This window comes from Saccopteryx leptura, chromosome 2 (genome assembly GCF_036850995.1).
Source record: "Saccopteryx leptura isolate mSacLep1 chromosome 2, mSacLep1_pri_phased_curated, whole genome shotgun sequence".
Classification (NCBI taxonomy): domain Eukaryota; kingdom Metazoa; phylum Chordata; class Mammalia; order Chiroptera; family Emballonuridae; genus Saccopteryx; species Saccopteryx leptura.
Genome location: NC_089504.1, coordinates 210070397 through 210091777, shown reverse-complemented (window position 1 = coordinate 210091777; position 21381 = coordinate 210070397). Strand labels below are relative to the sequence as shown.

Sequence of the window (21381 nt, the reverse complement as noted above, 5' to 3'; positions counted from 1 at the left end):
CATTTCAGGTTTGTCACTTAAAAAATCACTAAGAGTATCAAACAGTTCCATAAATCTTTTCAAACAGTTTCCTTTAGATAGCCATCTTACTTCAGTATGAAGTAAAAGTCTCACATGGTCTTCATTTTGTTCTTCACAAAATAGCTTGAAAAGACGCTCACATTTGGCACTAGCTTTAATAGCATTAACACACTTTATTACTGTATGTAATACTTCATTCAGAACAGGCGAGATGTTTTTAGCTACCAAGTTTTCCCTATGAATAACACAATGCCCAAGAATCATTTCTGGATTCGCATATTTCATCAATTTTAAGCAGCCATTTTTCTTGCCCATCATATTGGGAGCACCATCTGCAGCACAAGATGTTATATTTTTCATTGGTATATCATTGACATCTAAGTAGTTTTTTAGCTTATTATATATATCTTTGGAGGTAGTGGTGCTTTCTAATCTTTTACAGAACAACATTTCTTCAGCAAAATGTCCTTTATCAATATATCTTACGTAAGTTATCAATACTGCCTCACTGTCACTCAAAGTTGATTCATCCATTTGCAAGGAGAATTTTCTTGTTTTCAGCTTTTCAATAAGTTGTTTTTCAATATCCTCACTCATTTCGTCTATTCTTCTGCTAACAGTATTGTCACTGAGTGGCATAGCTTTTACATCTTTGTCATCTTTTTCAAGAACCGTTTTAAGAAATGCTGATATTGACGGTTTTATTAAATTCTCTCCTATAGTGTGATTTTCTCCAGTTTTAGCGATGAATAAAGAAATTTGATAACTAGCCTCAAGAACACGATTATTAGTTGAAGTATGAGCAGTAAATAGAGACTTTAATGTTGTTCTTTTTTCAAAATTTTTCTTTAAAGTTTTAAAGTAACTCAAATCTGAATTAATATGAGCACTATGTTTCACCTTCAAATGCGCCTCAAGACAACCTCGTTTCATTGATTCGTTGGTCAAGCATTGCTGGCATAAAAGACAAAAAAGAATCTGCTCATCATGAACAGTGGGTATGAACCCAAATTTTAAATATTCCTCTGAATATTCATGAGTTTTTTTCTTGCTTGCACCACTCATTTTACTATGGGCTATAAGAAATAAAAATAAGATCAATTAAAAACTAATATTAAAATATGTGTTAAAATATATTCAATGTGACATAGAATAAACGTATACTAAAAATTCATATTTATTTAAATGTATATAACACATTTACTACACTACCACTGCAAATCAAAAGGTATCTATATTTTTTCCACTTGACAAAATTTTCTGGCAAGTTATGCTTCTAAAATTAAAATTGTCATGCATGCACTATTATAGTCCCAATAATATTTATAAAATATTAGTGCTTTCTAGCCCCGATGCAAGAAGTACTTAATAAAGAGTTTAATATTGATAAAAATAAAAATCAAATACTTACCAATTATATCTATACAATATATATATGTATATTTATTAAATCAATGAGCTTTTACAACAGTTTTGACTGACACTTATTTCAAATTAATACCAACTGAATGATGTGAAACACTACAGAAGTTGCGATGGGCCAATTAGGTGAGAATAACTGCGTTGTTTAGCGAGTTTTTAAAATGTCTGGGGTTCCCTGCGGCAGACAGCACGCTCCGCGGTGAACCCAGGACGAAGTTTACTTGACGATGCCAATCACCCAGTTGATATTTTGGTCTCGTCAAACAAAATTATACTTAATAATTATTTACCGCAATTATTTAAGAATTGCATTTTTTGTTAAATTTGGCACCGATATCTAGCATTGCATTTAAATGGCCCGGGGTGAAAGAGTTAAAGTCGTGTCGAGTCCATTTTCAAATTGCCCCCCTTAACTATCAAATTGCCCCCCTGTGGGGCATGGGCCCCACGTTGGGAAACACTGAATTAGTCAGTATTTTACAAAGAAGCAACCAGTGGGGGATATATATTTATATTTTGTGGATGAAAAAGGAGCATATGCTGAACCTGACCAGCTCTGGGAAAGCCTGCATGGTGGCTTTGCAGACTCGGAGACCTAAAGTAACAACATAGGATGGTCAGAAGTTAAAACTTTTCAACTAAAAGCAGTTTATGGTGGGTAGTCATGTCCTAGGGAGGTATTTTTCTCTAACAAAGGTCAATGTTTACCTTAAACCTGTCTGTTGTCTTTTGCATCTACAATAAGGTACCTGATAACATGCAGATAACCTTTTCCTGCTCCCTCAGGGCAGGCATCCCACCAAAGCAGGAACCAACAAACCCCCTCATTGTTGCTATTATCATCTTAATGAACTATTAACTGACTTATACCTGCCTATATGTTATAAAGTACCGCCCCCAGATTCTGAAAGGCACTGTACCTCATTTCATCGAGTTCACATAGAGACACCCAGTCCAGATGAATTTTGAAGAGTTTTATTAGAAGAGGAGATTTATTAATATGCCAGCTGCATATGGCTGACATGGGCATCTGCAAGCCCAAATCGTGCAGTCCCAAAAATAGTTCAGGGGCTGTTTATATATCCTTGATCATGATAGATATGTGAATTTACCAGGAATTCCAAATTGCCCTCTTAATGTTTCGCTTATCTGTTAGACCTCACCCTTACTTATTGGACTATCGCCCCTGAGACAGAGAAATTCCAAGGAGCTGGCAAGCCCTTCAAGGAGAAGCATTCCAGACATACCAGGACTTTTGATTCAACACTCACATACTTGAAATTCTTCCTTACCCTATAACATTCGTCCCCCTAGCTTGTACTGGTGCTCTTCTCCCCGGGAGAAGTGCCCAGCAGGGTTCTTTTCTTCCTTTCAATAAAGCCTGTTACTCTGGTCTTTTTGGACTCCCATGGATTCCAACAGATCACACATGAGAGGGGGAGAGCATGATGTCACTGTACAGCTGGCAACATTTGTTTAGGGGATACACAGAAACATTAAGACTCTCAAGGTAACACAATCTAAGATGTTTACAAATCTTTCAGGGTTCATCTTCCCTCACTAGCCTAGAGGTATTTTACCCTCAAGATTCCAGGAAGGGGGAGGAACTACAATCAATGCAAGGTGGTATGTAAATTCTGCTTCCTATTGAAAGAGAAGAAGTTTCTAGGTTAACCTTTATTTTAGATTTGAAACTAAATGACCCTTTGTTCTTGCAAGCCAGAAACTTCTACATTTTTCTCCTTCCCTTCCCTAAAGGAGGGATGGGACAGGAAAGCCTGACCTTTCCTCCAGAATATTAATATCAATTTTCAGCTTTTGGTACCTTACAACATATATATGTAAAAGAAGTTTCAGCATATGTATTATTACTTTTTATGCAATCCCAGAGATTTCCCCCTCTGACCCCCTTTGCTTTCTCCTGCCTACCTAATCTATCAACAGTGGATTTCATGCAACCCTCTTATGTCTTCCCCTTTGATTCTGATATATGAAATAAGTGGTGACACTGCCATTTTCTGGATCGTTTTCTCAATTCATTGAGACTTTGCTTCCTGGCAATTATTGACAATTTAGCAGAAATAAAATCATAAAAAATTCTTATAGGTTTAGAAATTTCTTATGTTGATAATTTATAATATATATATATTTGCTTATTTGTAAGATAGAACTATTAACTATTAAAAATTTGTTTATTTTTTTATTAGGAGGAATTGGCTCACTCAGTTTTATGATTGTTGAGACTGAAAAGTCCCATGATCTGCTGGAGACCCAGGAAAGCTGGCAGTGTGATGCTAATCCCAGCCCCAAACCCAAGGACCAAAGCAGCTGTTGGTGTAAATCCCAGTCCTGTGTCAGGAGATGAGATGAGATGCTCTATCTGGACATTAAGGCAGAAAAAAGGAACAATACTCCTTTCTTCTGCCTATTGTTCTATTCAGGCCCTCAGTGGATTAAATCTGTGGTCCCCAACACCCAGGCCACAGACCAATACTGGTCCGTGGGCCATTTGGTACTGGTCCACAGAGAAAAAATAAATAACTTATATTATTTCCATTTTATTTATATTTAAGTCTGAACGATGTTTTATTTTTAAAAAATGACCAGATTTCCTGTTACATCCATCTAAGACTCACTCTTGACGCTTATCTCAGTCATGTGATACATTTATCCATCCCACCCTAAAGGCCAGTCCATGAAAATATTTTCTGATATTAAACTGGTCCGTGGCCCAAAAAAGGTTGGGGACCACTGGATTAGATGATACTCGCCCTCCTTGGGGAGGGTAATGTATGGGTTAATCTACTCAAATGCTAATCTCATCTAGAAATACCCTCAAAAACAAACCTAGAATTACTGTTTAATCTAATACTCCATTGCCAGCTAACAGGACACATAGAATTAGTAAGTATCTCATAAGGTAATATATTTATTGATTCCAGGGTTTAGGATGTGGATATCTTTGGGGGACCAGTCTGCCTACTACACCATTCAAGACTATTTGGTTTGCCTGATGGGTTTGTAAAATTTGTATCTTTTGAGTTTGCTCACTTTTATTGTTAAAAAATGGTGCTGGGCAGCCACGTGTACCCTTGTCCTCAGAGCAGGGCAATTGATTGCAAATTGTGGATTGCATTTCTGCTTGGGAGGGGCCATTGTTTTGCTAATGTTTGCTGGAGGAGGGGTCTTTGTGGGCCCTGGTAGTTTGCAGGGGAGAACGGAGAGAATGAAGAGTGCTGAAGAAGAAGCTAGTTTTGCAGAGAGAGGAGTGCAGATGCATAGTGCTAAGGGGCTTTGTGAGCTCCACTGAGGCTGGTGAAAACTTTGATTCTAGGAGGAACTAGAGAAAATTCTCTGGGTTGTGGAACTGGAGAATGTGTTAAGGCTTTGGGAGCTCTGAATGAGAGGGAAGCGGTCTTCCTTGTGTGTTTGCTTGTTTGCTGGTACAAGACTTTAATAAATGTAATGGCCCACCATATTTTGGGTCCACTGTTTTTTTACCATCTGTCCAAATTCAATAAGAACATGCATGACCATGATGGCGACGGCCACTGACCTTACACCTACCAAATTGCTCAATTCTAGAACAAGAATATGAGGATTTTGTCTTTCATAACTGAGGGAAAGTGTTCACAAACATCTAAAATAAGAATTACCTACTAATTATTTCTTTATAAGTGAGAATATTCAAATATACACAAAAGTAGAGGGAACAGTACAGAGAAGTCCATGTACACATCGCCTAATCTCAGAGATTGTCAATATTTTGCCAATCTTGATACCTGCTTTTATGGTTTTTTTGTTTGTTTGTTTGTTTTTTTCATTTTTCTGAAGCTGGAAACAGGTAGAGACAGTCAGACAGACTCCCGCATGCGCCCGACCGGGATCCACCCGGCACGCCCACCAGGGGCAACGCTCTGCCCACGAGGGGGCGATGCTCTGCCCATCCTGGGCGCTGATATGTTGCTACCAGAGCAACTCTAGCGCCTGAGGCAGAGGCCACAGAGCCATCCCCAGCGCCCGGGCCATCTTTGCTCCAATGGAGCCTCGGCTGCGGGAGGGGAAGAGAGAGACAGAGAGGAAAGCGCGGCAGAGGGGTGGAGAAGCAAATGGGCACTTCTCCTGTGTGCCCTGGCCGGGAATCAAACCCGGGTCCTCCGCACGCTAGGCCGACGCTCTACCGCTGAGCCAACCGGCCAGGGCTGCTTTTATGTTTTGATGTATCTTTAAATGAAAAAAAAAATGTCTTTATTTGTGAGGACTAATTTAGTTTCATATTTTATTGGGAATTGTAATAATTTTATGTAATACAAGTTAAAGAACAAAAAGGGTTATAATTTAACAAAACAAAAAGAATATTAGTGCTTTCTTCTCATTTACTGGATGGAAAATAACATTTGGGGTATTAAAATCTTGCCTAACCCACGTAATTGCCTTTAATAATTTATTGACATTTTGTATTAATTGTCTCACAATATAGCATTCTCTTATTTCATTCTTGTACTGCTATATAAGGGAAAACTGAAAGAAAAGGAATGGGAGAAATAGCTTTTCTCAGAAAACTTTGGAAATAAAACTGAAACTGCACAATATTTTGCTTATTTTTCTCTTTTCTCTTGCTGCCAAACCTTGGGTATTTGCAAGGTATGTTATGATAGAATTTAAGAAAATATTTTACTATAATAACATGATCATTTGTCAACAATGGGCAGTATAAAGATATAAATAGGCCCAAATCCATGGTTAATCCAAAATAACAGTTCTAAATTTGTGATGGGTTTTCATATTGTATTTAACTGAGCATGTGCTGATGTCTGGGAATTTACTTTGAACAGAATAATAAAGTACACCACAAAAACCTGGCTTCAGTCTATGAACACCTCTGGCTCTGAGACTGGTGAAAATGTCCTTCTCTCCAAGTGTTCCCATGAATAAGAAAATTATGTTAAATTCTTTTATTTAAAGAAACCTTTCTCTTTGTAAACATTTTTAGGTTAAATTACATATAAAATAGTTTATAGAATCATCCTAAATTTGTAATTTATTAGCACATTGTGTTATCTCTAATTCCCCCTCTTGTGCATTTTAGAGAATGATGCATTCCTTTTCTACAAAATTGAACATTTGTGCTTTTAATTCCAAACTTAAGTTTCACTTCTTTTACCTCTATCCACCTTGCTTACATTTTCAATTACTCTCATTTAATTTCACAATCACTCACAAATATGCACTTCCTTCTATTTGAGAAACACAATCACTCTGTTTCTTTTTTTTTTACTTTACTAATGGACTTCTTAAATATCCACTTCCAGCATCTATTGTTTAAAAATTTGTTTTAATTTATTTTCTGTCCTCGTCATGTTGACCCTGCATTTTTCACTACTCCTCATAACTTACTAGTCACTGCATCTAATAACAATGTTCTCAGTTGTCATATTCTTTAACTTCTTGTGCCAATTGATACCATTTATGACTCAACCCACCCACTGGCTCTTTGCCCAAATCTCTCCTTTGGGTCTTTTTAGACACTTTCTTATTTTCTTGTTCTTATGCTACTCTTCCAATTGCTCTTTTTTCTGCTTTTGTATATGATACTGTATGGCTGGGTGCCATGGCCATGCAGATTTGCATTGAATTTGGGCAGATGATAAAGGATCTGTGGAGCCGGAGGATGGTGGTCTATTCCAATTTATTGAGGGCTCACAAAAACAGGCAAGCCAAAAGAAGAAAGAAAAGAAAAAAATACAAAGGGAAAAAACCCCCAGTTTTTCTCAGCAGGGGACAAAGGATCAGGAAATAATCACACCTCTAAGTGGTGGGGCATGATCTCTCATTCCCTTGAAGGGAAGCACTTACCCTTACAATAGTGCTGTCTCTTGCTTATGCACTAATTGCACAATGTGCTTGCAGCCAGTAAACCTGCCAGAAACCCTAACATGGCTGTTTTCCCCACAGATACCAATTTAGATGTAGGTGTTCCAGGAGCATATCTGTCCCTGGTTGCTTCCTTTTTTATTTTGAGTTCTTCTGGGCAGTCTACTTTCATGACTTCAACTCCACTTTCAATGAAAATGGGTGCTAAATCTATGTTTAATTCCTGAATTGTTCCCCAAAGTTCAGTTTCAATTTTCCAATTCCTGGCTTGACATTTCTATCTGTATAGTCTTTTAACACATTCTATGTAGCAGTTCAAAGAATTGAACGTGTCACCTGTTCTTTTAAATCTGCTTCTGTCACTATTTCCCATATTATTTACAATCACTACTTTGTCTCTTAGGTTCAACATATCAAAGCCATCTTTGATCTCTGTTTTTCCTGTTCCTTCTCAAAACAGCAAATGTTGATAAGCCTGTTTGATTGATTCTATACCCATACTGACCATTTCCTTCTATAAATAAATACCACTTAATTTCTCATTTCCAACTCTAGGACTTCCTTTATATTTCAGGATCCTTTTATCTTTGAGTAGGAATATTGCAAAAGTATGTTAACTTTTCCACCTGCTTTACCCAGTTAGCATGTTTAATCTTTGTTGATTTTAGTGTTTATGATGTCATCCTCTGCTTCAAATCTTCAATGACTCGTTTTTGTTAAAAAATAGTAGTTCTAAACTGGGATTATTTTGCCTCCAAGGGCCATTTGGCAACATGTGCAGACATACTTGATTGTCCTAATTAGGGCAAAAGGCTCCCAAGATGCTGTTAAACCCCTTACAATGCACAGGTCAGCTCCCTACAGCAAACATTATCTGACCCAAAATGTCATGTCAACAGTACTGAGGTTGAACAATTCTGGTCTAAAGCATAATTTACAAATAATTAATTTGACATTCCCCATTTACACTTATCCTCATTTCTACTTCATTTACAACTTCATGGGATTTTTAGAGTTGTTCCTCTTTTCCATTCTGACCTCTAGGTTTTTGCTTATACATTTCCTGCCACTCACTGGAATTTTATTTCGTTACCTTGTTCTGTCATTAAAAAAAACAAAAATAAAAACCCATGTACTGTCTGTCTCTCAGTGTTCAGTTTTACTGACATATTTTCATAAGATCTCATAATAATCCCAAATGAAAGTGAGGATTCTTTTTCTGAATCCTAGTAAGGACTTTATTGTATCTCTTTTTCGATTTCTTGCTTTTTAATAGTTATTTATATAAATGTCTTATAAAACTTACTAGTCTTTACATTTTTAAAAATAAAAGCTTTATTGAGGTATATAATTCCCATGCCATAAAATTCAGTGTAAGTATACAACTACAATTTAGTGGTTTTTAATATATTTATAAAATTGTGCAACCACCACGTTTTGGATATGTCACATGAATGGTATCTTATGACAGGTTGTGGCTTCTTTCCCTTCGCAAAATGTTTTCAGGGTGAAACACTGTCCAGGGAAAACCATGATATAAGATGTCCTGTTCATGTGCTTGGCTTTTAACTTTGCTAATACTGAGCAGTGTATTTATGCAAGGTTTTCCTTGTTGTTTTATCCATCACTCCAGTTTCATTCATTTTTGATCTTTCTGAAATGTGTTTATATTTCTTGTTTGTTAGTAAAACAATACTCCCACAACCATTTCCCTACTACATTATTTTCTCTGTGATAACTTTATTCTATTTTATACTTTCTTATCAGCAGAGTTTTGTGCGATATTAGAGAAAAAAAGGTGTGCAAAGTCTGCCATTTTGGCTGAATCCTAATGACAAGAAAGTTATTCTTTCCTGTTCAAATTTCACATTCAGCTTTGGCATTTGCAGATTAAGTGACACCACTAGTCAGGCTGCATTAACTCTGATTTATGTTAAAATTGGTATCTGACAAAAAAGAATATCAAGTATATGGTGTTGATGGTTAGATTTAGAATTCTATGAGTAGAGATAAATGCTTAAGACAGAACTTAAAGCATCTGTAAAGTATTTGTATATAGAGAATTTTGCTGGTATAACCAAATTGGGCATGGAGTCAGACAAAATAATGACTAGTCTGAGTTCTAAAGCATTTTAAAAGAAATGCATATGTTAAACTTTTAAATGTGCATGTCACTGCTTCCTGAGGTCATTTAGATTATTAAGGAACAGAACATTTTAGGCAGAGGAAACATTAAGTACAAAGTCTCTAGGAAGGGATTTGCCTGCCCTTTTCAAGGAATAGCAATGAAGCCAGTTTAGTTCAGATGGAATTAAAAAAGGAGAAGTAGGAGAAGACATGGTCAGAGGAGTAATGGGCACCAGATCACATAGATCCCCATACATCATGGTAACTGAGTTTTAGCTTTTATTCGGAGTGAGCAGGGAAACCATTGAAACGCTGTGAATGGAGGAATGAGATTGTTTTCATAGCTTCTCTACATCTGCACTTTGGAAAATACACTAAAGCTGGACAAACATTTAAAATAGGCAGGACAGTTAAATGGTGATTATGATAAGACAGGCAAAAATAATTGTATCTTGGACTGGGTTGATGTGTGATAAACACCAAAACTATGGACAGATTCTGAAGATAGACGAAACAGTATTTGCTGATGATTTTCTGTAGAGTGTAAAAGAAGGAAACGTATCAAAGATGCCTGCAGCTTTTGAATGATAACTGAAAGAAGGGAGTTGTCATAATATTTGATGAGGAAGGCCAGAAAGGGACAGATACATGGTTATCAGAAGTTCAATTTTAGTCATCTTGTTTGGAATTCCTTCCAAGTGGATTTGATGAGGAGTTTGAAATTCAAAAGAGAGGTTTCAGTTGGAGATGGAAATGTAGGAGCCATCAGTGTGTGGATGGTACCCACAGCCATGAGACCTGATGAGATCAACTAGTGCAAGTGTGTAGGTAAATGTGAGAAGCAGCCCGGGAAGTGAGCTCTGGAGCATGCCCAAATCCTTCCTTAGCTCCTAGCATGCCAGGAGCTAAGGAAGAACCAGCAGAAGAGGCAGAAAAGGTGAAAAGGCAGGTGAGTGAAGAATATGTCTGCACATTAGATTGTAATCTGTCTGCTCATTAGATTGTAAGGTGTGTGATGACAGGAATTATGCTTGTTCAGTGCTGTATCCTCCTCTAGTATCTCATTCACAAGAAGCACTAATAGGTACCAACTTAAGGAGCAAAACACTATGGGACACTGTATTGGTAGTTTGTATATGAAGCAGAGAGTTCCTCTTTCCCATGCCACCGAGTTCTTGATCTTTGTGAAAGTCCTTTTTCTCAGGCACACTGACTAAAGATGCACAAGTTCTTTTCAGATCCAGGAGTCTCTTCCAAAAGTCCTCCTGCCATTCTCACACTGGTGGCTCTATCCTGTAGGGCAGCAATTAGTAATTTATTTACTACGAATTGCAGGGCAAGGTATTGTCATGTGATCAGTTTCCTCTTGTTCCTAACACTCAAGGATGATGACTAGCTCGCCTGTGCTTTCACAGAGAGGAGGAGGGACTCAGGTCTTTTTCTCTATGCCTTTAATGTTTTCTTTACTATTGGAGAAACACATTCTCTTTGGTGATGTTTTTGTGTTTGGAAGAGAGTCACCTATGACCTCTCAAAGGGGTTTTCACAACTGCCACAGTCTTCTCGATTGAGCACCACTTGTAACACCAAGCACAGCAACCAAGGACGTAATGAATCATTTAGTCCTGTCACTCCAGTGATATTCTAATGTGGGTATAACAAAATAGTTTCCTTGGTGGTGCCTAGAAACAGTGTATGTTGACCTAGATACAAACATTCTCTCTATGATGCAATACTATGCAGTGTGAAAAATTTGTTCGAACATGTATTTTAGAGTAAAATCATCTAATAAAGAATAAAACTCAGAATTTCACTTTTAAAGTTTTTTACCATAAGAAAAAGAAACCAATTCAACTCACAGGCTCATAATTATCAATTAAAAGGCACAGAAAAATTATAAAGGAATACATTTTAGAGTTGGAGATTTTAGTTCATATATTACTGTGACAATTCTTAAAGTTGTTGAAGATGATGACAAAGGTGTCAGAAGGCCTAGAAATTACTGATATCTTCAGGCCAGCAGCTGAGTGAGGTAAACCCAAATTTTGAAGAAAAAAAAAATAAGAAAAAGTCATTACTTTCAGAAAAACAAAACCACTGTCTTACTTATGTTACTCACATTGTGATGAAAATATCAAGCATCGTTGTGCCTAGGACATCTGTTTACTGTTTTAAAAGTCAGTAAATGTGAGGAGGTCACTTACTGTATTTCCCCATGTACTCACACTTCTTTTTGGGGAAAAATTTGGGGTCTAAAAACTGGGTGCATTTTATACACTGGTTGTAGATTTTTAACTTGCATTTCCCGCCTTTTTGTGCATGTTTTTGCGCTCATTGTTGAAAACAGTGATTTGTTATCACAGATGAGGACAAGCTCATGGATGAGAGTTGTGACAGTGATGAGGAGTTGTATAATTTTATGACAAATTAAACTTGAGTTCAATAACTTTATGTAATATATATATTTTTTCAAATTTTGGGCCCCAAAATTATGGTGCATCTTATATGTGGGAGCATCTTATGTATGGGGAAATATGGTAGGTCTGGATTTCTAAATATACACTAGTGTGTTCATTTTGGGCATCATAAAGGCAAATGTGTAAAGCATATGTTACATTTATGAGATAATCCTTTTACTTCATAAAGGCACCTTTCTTGATGAACTATAGGTTCACCAAGGAACCTGTAGTGAAAATAAAGTTGCAAACCCTTATCATGCTAGTTTGAGTTTGCAAGTTTCTGATGACCAACTTTACATAAATATATGTCATATTAAGAGAAGTAAGTGGCATTTCTTTTTTGTTGTATTCTATGCTTCCTAAAGAACACTTGAATGGTTTCTTCTTTCCAGTTTAAAAAATGCACTGAGGCTATACAGTGTTCTCTTATCTTCAGGGGATACATTCCAAGACCTCCAGTGGATGCCTTAAACTGTGGTTAGTACTGAACCCTGTACATGCTGTTTCTTCCTATACATTCTGCTTCTTCCTAGACATTCATACTTACGCTAAAGTTTAATTTATACATTAGGCACAATAAGACATTAACCACAATAATACAATGGAACAATGATAACAATATACTATAGTACAAGTTATGTGCATATCTATCTCTGTCTCTCTCAAAATATTCGATAACTGATCTGAAAACTGAGGGCTGCTAAGTGACTAATGGGCAGGGAGCATATACAGAATGGACAAAGGGATGATTTCTATCCTGGGTGGGACAAAGCAGGATGGCTTGAAACTTCACCTTGCTACTCAAAACAGTTCAAAATTTTAACTTAGGGATGGTTTATTTCTGGAATTTTCCATTTAATATTTTCAGACAACAGTTGACTGTGCGTGACTGAAATTGAGGAAAGCAAAACTGTGAGTAAGTGGGGGGACTATTTAAAGAGTAAATGCTCACTTAATGTCATTGATAAATACTTTGACTTTAAGTGAAATGATGTATACTGAAACCACATTATACATATTACCAATTGATATAAACAACAGTAGTTTCCTACAGCAGCTCATAATGTTCAGACAAAACAATCTGACCTAAACAACATCATTCTAAGACAATAGTTTAAAGTACCACTTATACAATTTGTTAACCAATCATTGATAAAATCTGAGATGAGAATTGGACATCTGTCTTAGGTTAAAATGGTTTCAAGCTTTAGCAAACATAATAAAACTTGATCAAAGAGTCCTTTGGTCAAAGGAGATTCAGGCTGAATAAATGTTTCCACAAACCATACTTTTTTTGTGTGTTAAACGTAATTTACAACTTACATTTTAATCCCCCCCCTCCCTTTTCTACTTTGTTACATACCATCCTCTAGCTTTTGGTTACTTTTAAATTCATACATGTCAAATATTTTACTAAAATTCATTCTAGAATGGTCATTATGAATTAAGAAGAGTCATTTTCCTTTGTTCTTCAATGTTATGAAACCAATAAAAAGAATCAGAAATTGTACTGGGTTATTGATTGTCTTTGTTTGGGTTCTTATAATAAAATTTAGTATATTGTAGCTTAAACAACAGAAATTTATTTTCTCTCAATTTGGAGATTGAAAGTCCAAGATTAAAGTGCTAACCAATTTTATTTTTGGAGAGAAGGCTCTTTTCTAGCTTGCAGATAGCCACTTCTCCATGTGTGCTCCTATAACTTTCTTTGGTGTGTTTGTGTAGAGCAGGGGTTGGGAACCTATGGCTCGTGAGCCAGATGTGGCTCTTTTGATGGCTGCATCTGACTTGCAGACAAATCTTTAATAAAAATAATAATAATGTTAAAAATATAAAACATTCTCATGAATTACATCCATTCATTTCCTACCGCTCATGTTCATGGTTGCAGATGGCTGGAGCCAATCACAGCTGTCCTCTGGGACAACACCAAATTTTTATTGGATAATGCGTAACATACATGGGTTGTTGTATGGCTCTCATGGAATTACATTTTAAAATATGTGGTGTTAATGGCTCTCTCAGCCAAAAAGGTTCCCGACTTCTAGTGTAGAGAGATCTCTTTTCTCTTTCTCTTCTTAGAAGGTCATGAATTCTGTTGATTCAGTACTCCATTCATATGACCTCATTTAACCTTAATTACTTCCTAAAATTTTCATTTCTAAATAAAATCACAGTGGGGGTTAAGGCTTCAACATATGAATTTTAAGGGAGGTGTGAAAAATTCAGTCCATAATCCTGATGTATCAACAGATTTAACTATATTAGTATATATTTCCAGTGGTTTAATATTCTGTACAATGTTTTAGTTTCTGCAGTTAACATTTATGGAGCATGTACTCTACATCTCACACTGTGCTAGACTTCCTGTCTATAATCTTATATAGCCTAATAGGTGAGATTGATATGTGTCCCCACAAAGATCATAACATCATGTGAGAAGCAAAAAGAAATGTGCACATGTTATTCCAGTAAAAATGTTTCTTTACACTGTATTTTCCACCAATATATCTTAATGACTGATTTTTCTCTTTTTTATGTTGTAGGAATCTATTATTTTCTTTTTGATTTTTTTTTTTGTATTTTTCTGAAGCTAGAAATGGGGAGAGACAGGCAGACAGACTCCCGTATGTGCCCGACCAGGATCCACCCGGCACGCCCACCAGGGGGCGATGCTCTGCCCCTCCGGGGCATCGCTCCGTCGTGACCAGATCCACTCTGGCGCCCGGGGCAGAAGCCAAGGAGCCATCCCCAGCGCCCGGGCCATCCTTGCTCCAATGGAGCCCTGCTGCGGGAGGGGAAGAGAGAGACAGAGAGGAAGGAGAGGGGGAGGGGTGGAGAAGCAGATGGGCACTTCTCCTGTGTGCCCTGGCCGGGAATCGAACCCGGGACTTCTGCACGCCAGGCCGACGCTCTACCACTGAGCCACCGGCCAGGGCCTCTTTTTGATTTTTTTATGTGTGACAGACAGAGAGAAAGACAGAGAGGAACAGACAGGGACAGACAGGAAGGGAAAGTTATGAGAAGCATCAATTCTTCATTGTGACTCTTTTGTCTCCTTAATTGTTCATTGATTGCTTTCTCATATGTGCCTTGACTGGGGGGGGGGCTACAGCAGAGTGAGTGACCCCTTGCTCAAGCCAGCGAGTAACCTTGGGTTCAAGCCATTGACCTTGGGCTTCAAAGCAGCGACCATAGGGTCATGTCTATGATCCCATGCTCAAGCCAGCAACCCTGTGCTCAAGCCGGATGAGCCCACACTCAAGCCAGCAATCTCAGTGTTTCCAGCCTGGGTCCACTGCATCCAAATCTGATGCTCTATTCATTGCACCACTGCCTGGTCAGACAGGAATCCATTATTTTCTGCTCTGATCTCTGACAGCAGGTGCTATCTTGTGAGCCATCAAATGCTGAGTTACGTTTTATGTATGTACAACATTTATTCCTGAGCTTCCTTAAGAGCTTGTGCTGAAGTTCCTGCTTCTTTCAGTGACTGTGGCAAAGGCTGTCCTGTGACAGCATTTCTCTTCACTCTTTTTTTTCCCCTCAAGATACAATTGACATGATTTAGAACATTTAGATGACATTAAATCCTGTTAAAGTGATTTTATTGCTCCTATCAACTAATAGAACTGTTTTTAATTGGAGGAATCACTTGCCACTTATGAAGAATATTTTCATACAGACTTTTACTTAAAACTAAGTAGCACTAAAGTTTTATAAATGTATCAAATTTTTGTTTTGATGAGAAGTGAAATTAGGTGCGTTTCTACATTAATGTGTTATGTAATTTAAGCTTGGCTACACTTTTATTAGTCACAAATAGTTCTGAAATTATTGGTATCAAGTGGAGCCAAAAGAATGATCACAATTAATATTCTCTTGAAATTCTCTTTAAAATCATTGCCACTATCAAACCTGCTCAAGGTCCTATGTTTAATTTCCAAAATTAAGCTGAACAAGTTTATAAGCACTGAGCTTGGCTTTGTCCTCCCAACTTCCTCAGTACTATTGTAACCGTTAAGTTTTAAAACTATTTCTATGTGTTTTTCCCTTTTATTTATTTTAGTTGGTGGACACACCTTTTCCTTTTTAAACTGGTATTCGATGGCCTTTCCTTGTAATAACAGTTGACATAATTCTGTTGAGCTGAAAGAAAACACTTATTAAGGAAATGCTGGCTATTTCCAGTTTTCTCAGATCTCGACAGGAGGAATATAGGTCTCAAACCAGGGTCAGGTGGAGCAAGAGATACCAGTATGTGCAACTAAGAACTCCACGTTCTCAGGCATTTTTTGGCATATCTTGGGATTTACATTTTTGCTCCTATAATAAGATACTGAATTAGAATGATAAAGAGATACCATTTTTTTTTTCACCTGTTAGATTGGCAAATGGTTCGAACAAGTAATAACAATCACTACCGACAAATACTCATGGATATAAACATAACCTTACTTTGGTGGTAGGAGTGTGAATTTCTCACTGTTTTTTGCCAATAAATGTGGCAGCAATTCTTTGAATTAAAACTATATGTCATATGGCCATTCCAGTCCTAGAATTCTAACTTACATTAAAAAATCACATTTGATAAAGAATATATATAAACATAATGCTATTAGTAGCATTGTTTTTTGTGTCAATAAAGCATAAACAATCTGAATGCCCAAGAATAGGAAATTGAATAAATTGTGGCATATGCGCATGTGCACAGACACACACACCAACATACACATGGAAAATGATATATTGCGATATTTACATATCCCAAGTAGGAGGGATGTTCACAATATACAGTGAGATGGATAAAAGCAAATTCGGAGTAAATAATATCAACCTGTTAAAAACAAAACAAAACCTAACACAGGTTATGCTGTCTTTTTTACTTCTGTAAATATAGAGAGTACAGCAGAGGGGGGAAAAAGACGCTTCCTGCTGTGCTAGAGATCCTTGCAACAAAGAGAAGGAATTTTTCTTAAATGAAGGTCAAAGGTCTGAGAAATAAATTTGTTCAAAGGATATTTTGAAAAGCAGGAAAGCTTATCTATGAGGAAAGTAAGCACCATCTCAGGAGTTGAGCAGATGGACAGAACTGAGATAAGAATGGCCAGGATGGCAAGGAACCTGGAGATTTCTATGTACGTACAGAACCCAATTGGTGTTTGTCATCAACATCAGTATTCATGATGTGACCCCCAAATTCCCAAAGGTATTGCAGCTTCTTCACTTTTGCCAGACTTCCAGTGGTACCTTTGTGAAGCTCAACAAGGCTTTGATTAACATGCTGAGGATTGTGGAACCATATATTTCGTGAAGGTCTTCAAACCTGAAGTTACTAAATTAATTGATTTATAAGTGTGGTTATGGCAAAATCAATAAGAAGCTAATTGAGCTGACAGATAGCACAGTGATTGCTGGATCTCTTGGTAAATATGACATCATCTGCATGGAGGATCTCATTTTTTAAATCTATATTATTGGAAATTGTTTCAAAGAAGGAAACAACTTCAGCTGACCCTTCAAATTATCTTCTAAAGGTGGACGGAAGAAAAAAACATGTGTTTTATAGAGGGTGGAGATGCGGGTAATTGGAAAGACTAAATTAACAGGCTTATTAGAAATATGAACTAAGATGTGTACTATAATAATTTTTGTAAATGGTCAGTTAATGAACAGTGGATTTTTTCAAATTGAAGTGTAAACCAAAAAACAAAATAACCCACCACCCCCAGAGAAAACAATTTATGTGATAGACCAAAGAGAAAATGGGACAAGAACACACCCAATTCTTCATATTTGTTACCTAAGGGAGGTATGGGGAGTTCTTTACTTTTCATTCATTCATTTATTCATTTTTTATGTCACAAAAGAAAAGCAGCAAAGATGGAGACTAAGTGAGAGGAGGGCTGAACACCAATATGGCAGTCAGCCTCATTATCGTTCCTCTAAGTATGAGCAGGAGGCTGCTGCTGACTTTTTAAGTACAGAGATTTGAAGAAGGATACTGATTGAAAAGGAAGAGAATGCTGGACCACCCAAGTTGCCTCCAGTTACTGATAGCCACTCAACACTGTACAGGGGTCTACAGGATGCCCAGGGCAACTCTCCAGTTATGTGCAACTATGCAAGAACATACTGATTTGGGAGAAGTTTTGCCCTTACCTGTGGCAAGCTCAATTTCCTGGGGTGGGAAGAATGAAAGCAGCAGAAGGTTATTGATGGGTGAAGGTGCATCTACTGTAGGTATAAGTCCAAAATTCCATATGAGTCAAGAAATTCACCAGAAATTTATGCTTCCCTCCTCACCCTACCTACAGACCTAGGCACCAGTTTGCATGTGGGTGTCACTGTCCAAAGATTTTCTAGGAGAAGAACATGGTAGGATAATATTTGTAGTTATTAATCTATGCTTTTTTTTCTTCCTATACACATTTTCCTTTCTCTGCTCCTGCTCATTCAAGCAGATAGTTGGCTATAAGGAAGTCTGAGGCAGGATAATGTTTGTGGCTATTAATTACTAGTCACTCAAGTCTGAAGGAGAAATCAGGCAAGCTTGCCAGAAAAGGCAAAATGAAGGATTTGTGGGCATTGTCCAGGTATCTTGGCCAGAGGCATATAGGAGATGAATTTTCCAAGCTAAAATGAGATTCCCATGAGTATAAGGGAGTGTAAGGAGGATGGGAAGGGAGGAGTTACTGGGAGCAAAAAGGTAAGGTCGGTGCCTGATTTTCATTTATATAAAGAAGGGAGGCTCAGTGGTAGAGCATTGGTGCAACGTGTAGATGTCCTGGGTTCAATTCCTGGTCAGGGCACATAGGAGAAGCAACCATCTGCTTCTCACCTTTCCCTTTCCCCCTTCTCTCTCTTTTCCTCTCCAGCAGTCATGGCTCAATTGATTAGAGCGCACTGGTCTAAGAGCTGAGGATGGCTCCATGGGGCCTCTGCCTCAGGCTCTAAAATTAGCTTGGTCCAGAGCATGGCCCAAGATGGGCAGAACATTGGCCCCAGATGGGGTTGCTGGGTGGATCCTGGTGGGGGAGCATATGGGAGTATGTCTCTATCTCCCTTACTTTCACTTGGGAAAGAAGAAGAAAAAAAAAAGAGTGTAAGACCCTTTAAAGGAAAAACATGTTAGGTATAGACACAAATGAAACTAAGAGAACCCATTCTCCCAATGGCAGACTTTTTGGAATTATAAAAAAATGCTGCAGTGAATATCCTTGTGTCCCTGTGCAAGAGTTTTTCCTGGGATTTATACTTTAGAAGTTGGCTTGCTGGGTCCTAAGTTTCAGATACTGTTGGTTATTGCCAAAATGCTTTTCAAATTATACTAATTTAATCTTTAAACCTTTCATTTTTTCTATTTAAATATAAACTAGCCTGACCTGTGGTGGCGTAGTGGATAAAGTGTCGACCTGGAAATGCTGAGGTTGCCAGTTCGAAACCCTGGGCTTGCCTGGTCAAGGCACATATGGGAGTTGATGCTTCCTGCTCCTCCCCCTTCTCTCCCTCTGTCTCTCTCCTTTCTAAAATGAATAAATAAAAAAAATTAAATATAAACTACATTCCCTATAGTAAAACTTCAGTGTTCATTAATCATCAGCAATTAACATTAAGAATTTGAATGTCCTGCCTGATCAGGCAGTGGCGCATTGGATAGAGCGTCAGACTGGGATGCCAAGGACCCAGGTTCGAGACCCCGAGGTCACCAGCTTGAGCGCGGGCTCATCTGGTTTGAGCAAAGCTCACAGCTTGGACTCAAGGTCACTGGCTTGAGCAAGGGGTTACTCGGTCTGCTGAAGCCCCGTGGTTAAGGCACATGAGAAAGCAATCAATGAACAACTAAGGTATCGCAATGCGCAACAAAAAGCTAATGATTGATGCTTCTCATCTCTTCATTCTTTTCTGTCTGTCCCTGTCTATCCCTTGCTCTGACTCTCTCTCTGTCTCTGTAAAAAAAAAAAAAAAAAAAGAATTTTAAAGTTCCTGTTTCCCCTTGTTCTCCACCGCACTTGTCATTGTCAGGCTTTAGAATTTTCCAGTCTGACAGACACAAAAGGGTATCTTGCTTTAATTTGCATGTTTCTATTACTAGCAAGTTATGGCTTTTCCCCCTCCATATTCTTATTGGTTAGATAGAGTTTCTCTTTTGTGAGCTGAAGATTTATATTTATTTTTTTACTGAAATTTTTGTCGTTTTTTTACTTATTGGATCTTTTTATATATTCTGGATTGCAATTATTTCTCAAATGTCTTGTAAATATTTTCTCTGTCCCTAGATTGCCTTATAACTTTGTTTATGGTGTCCAATGTTTAGGAATCTAAAATGTTAATGCCATGAAATGTATTTATCCTTTAATTTGTACTTAGTGTTTCTTTTTTCTTTTCTTTTAAAAAAAGTTTTAAAAAATTTATTTATTAATTATTTTAGTGAGAGAGACAGGGAGAGGGAGAAGAAGAGAGAGAGCAAGAGAGAGAGAGAGAGAAAGACAGGAACATCAATTTGTATGTGTCCTGACTGGGATTGAACTGGCAGCCTCTGTGCTGTGGGACAATGCTCTTAACCAACTGCACTATCTGGTCCAGGGCTCTTTTTTTTTATTTTAATAAACTATGTTTTGGAGTAGTTTTAGGTTCAGAGCAAAACTGAGCAGAAGGCACACAGATTTCCCATGTACTCTTCACTTCCACACATGTGGCTTTTTCCATTACAAACATCCCCACTAGAGTGGTACATCTGTTACAACTGATAAAACTTTTTATTTTTTAAGAGATATTTTCTTACTTTAATGTAATGAAATAATCTCCAACATTTTCATCTAAAACTTTTAAGGGTTGCTTTGAACCTTTATGTCTTTAACTCTTATAGATATCCTATTTGTGTTTAGAATAAGGAGAAAGTTAATTTTCTGATACATTTAAACATTGGTTGTTCAACCACATGGGGTCAGACCACCACATTGGCAGAATTCACCTTCAGCTGCACTGAAAGTTTCAGGATAGCAAATCAATTCACAGAAGGCATCAGGATTAGACATTCTGAGTAAACCACTGGGCTCATGATAAGATTCAGAAACCAAAGAGAAAACTAATGGTGTTACTTAGACAGTGAGAAGGGTGACCATTGTGGAGTCACTCATTTTGAGGGCAATAGCTAATGGGGAATTAGGGACCATTGACTGACTGAAAAAGGATACAACTAGACTAGCCTTCCAACTGGTTATCAGGATCTGGGTCCAATAACCAACTTAGCAGCAAACATAGCAGCAAATATGGCTAAACTAACATAGCCAAAGTATTTTCTAAGCAAATGTAGAGAATCAAAAAGAAAGTATTTTCTAGATAACACTAAGGAACAAAATTTTTGTTGTATCCACAAAAACACTTGTTCTTACCTAATTCGAGTGTGCTGATCTCAAATCTGACATTTGTTTTTCTCTGTAAGCTACAGATTTTTTTTGCAATTCAAGATTTTAGG

General features: G+C 37.5%; 1 pseudogene; it reads left to right on the top strand.

The window, feature by feature from the left end:
* Positions 1-10339: 10339 nt before the first annotated feature.
* Positions 10340-17534, top strand: LOC136391795 (large ribosomal subunit protein uL30-like; annotated as a pseudogene).
* The last annotated feature ends 3847 nt before the right edge of the window (positions 17535-21381 follow it).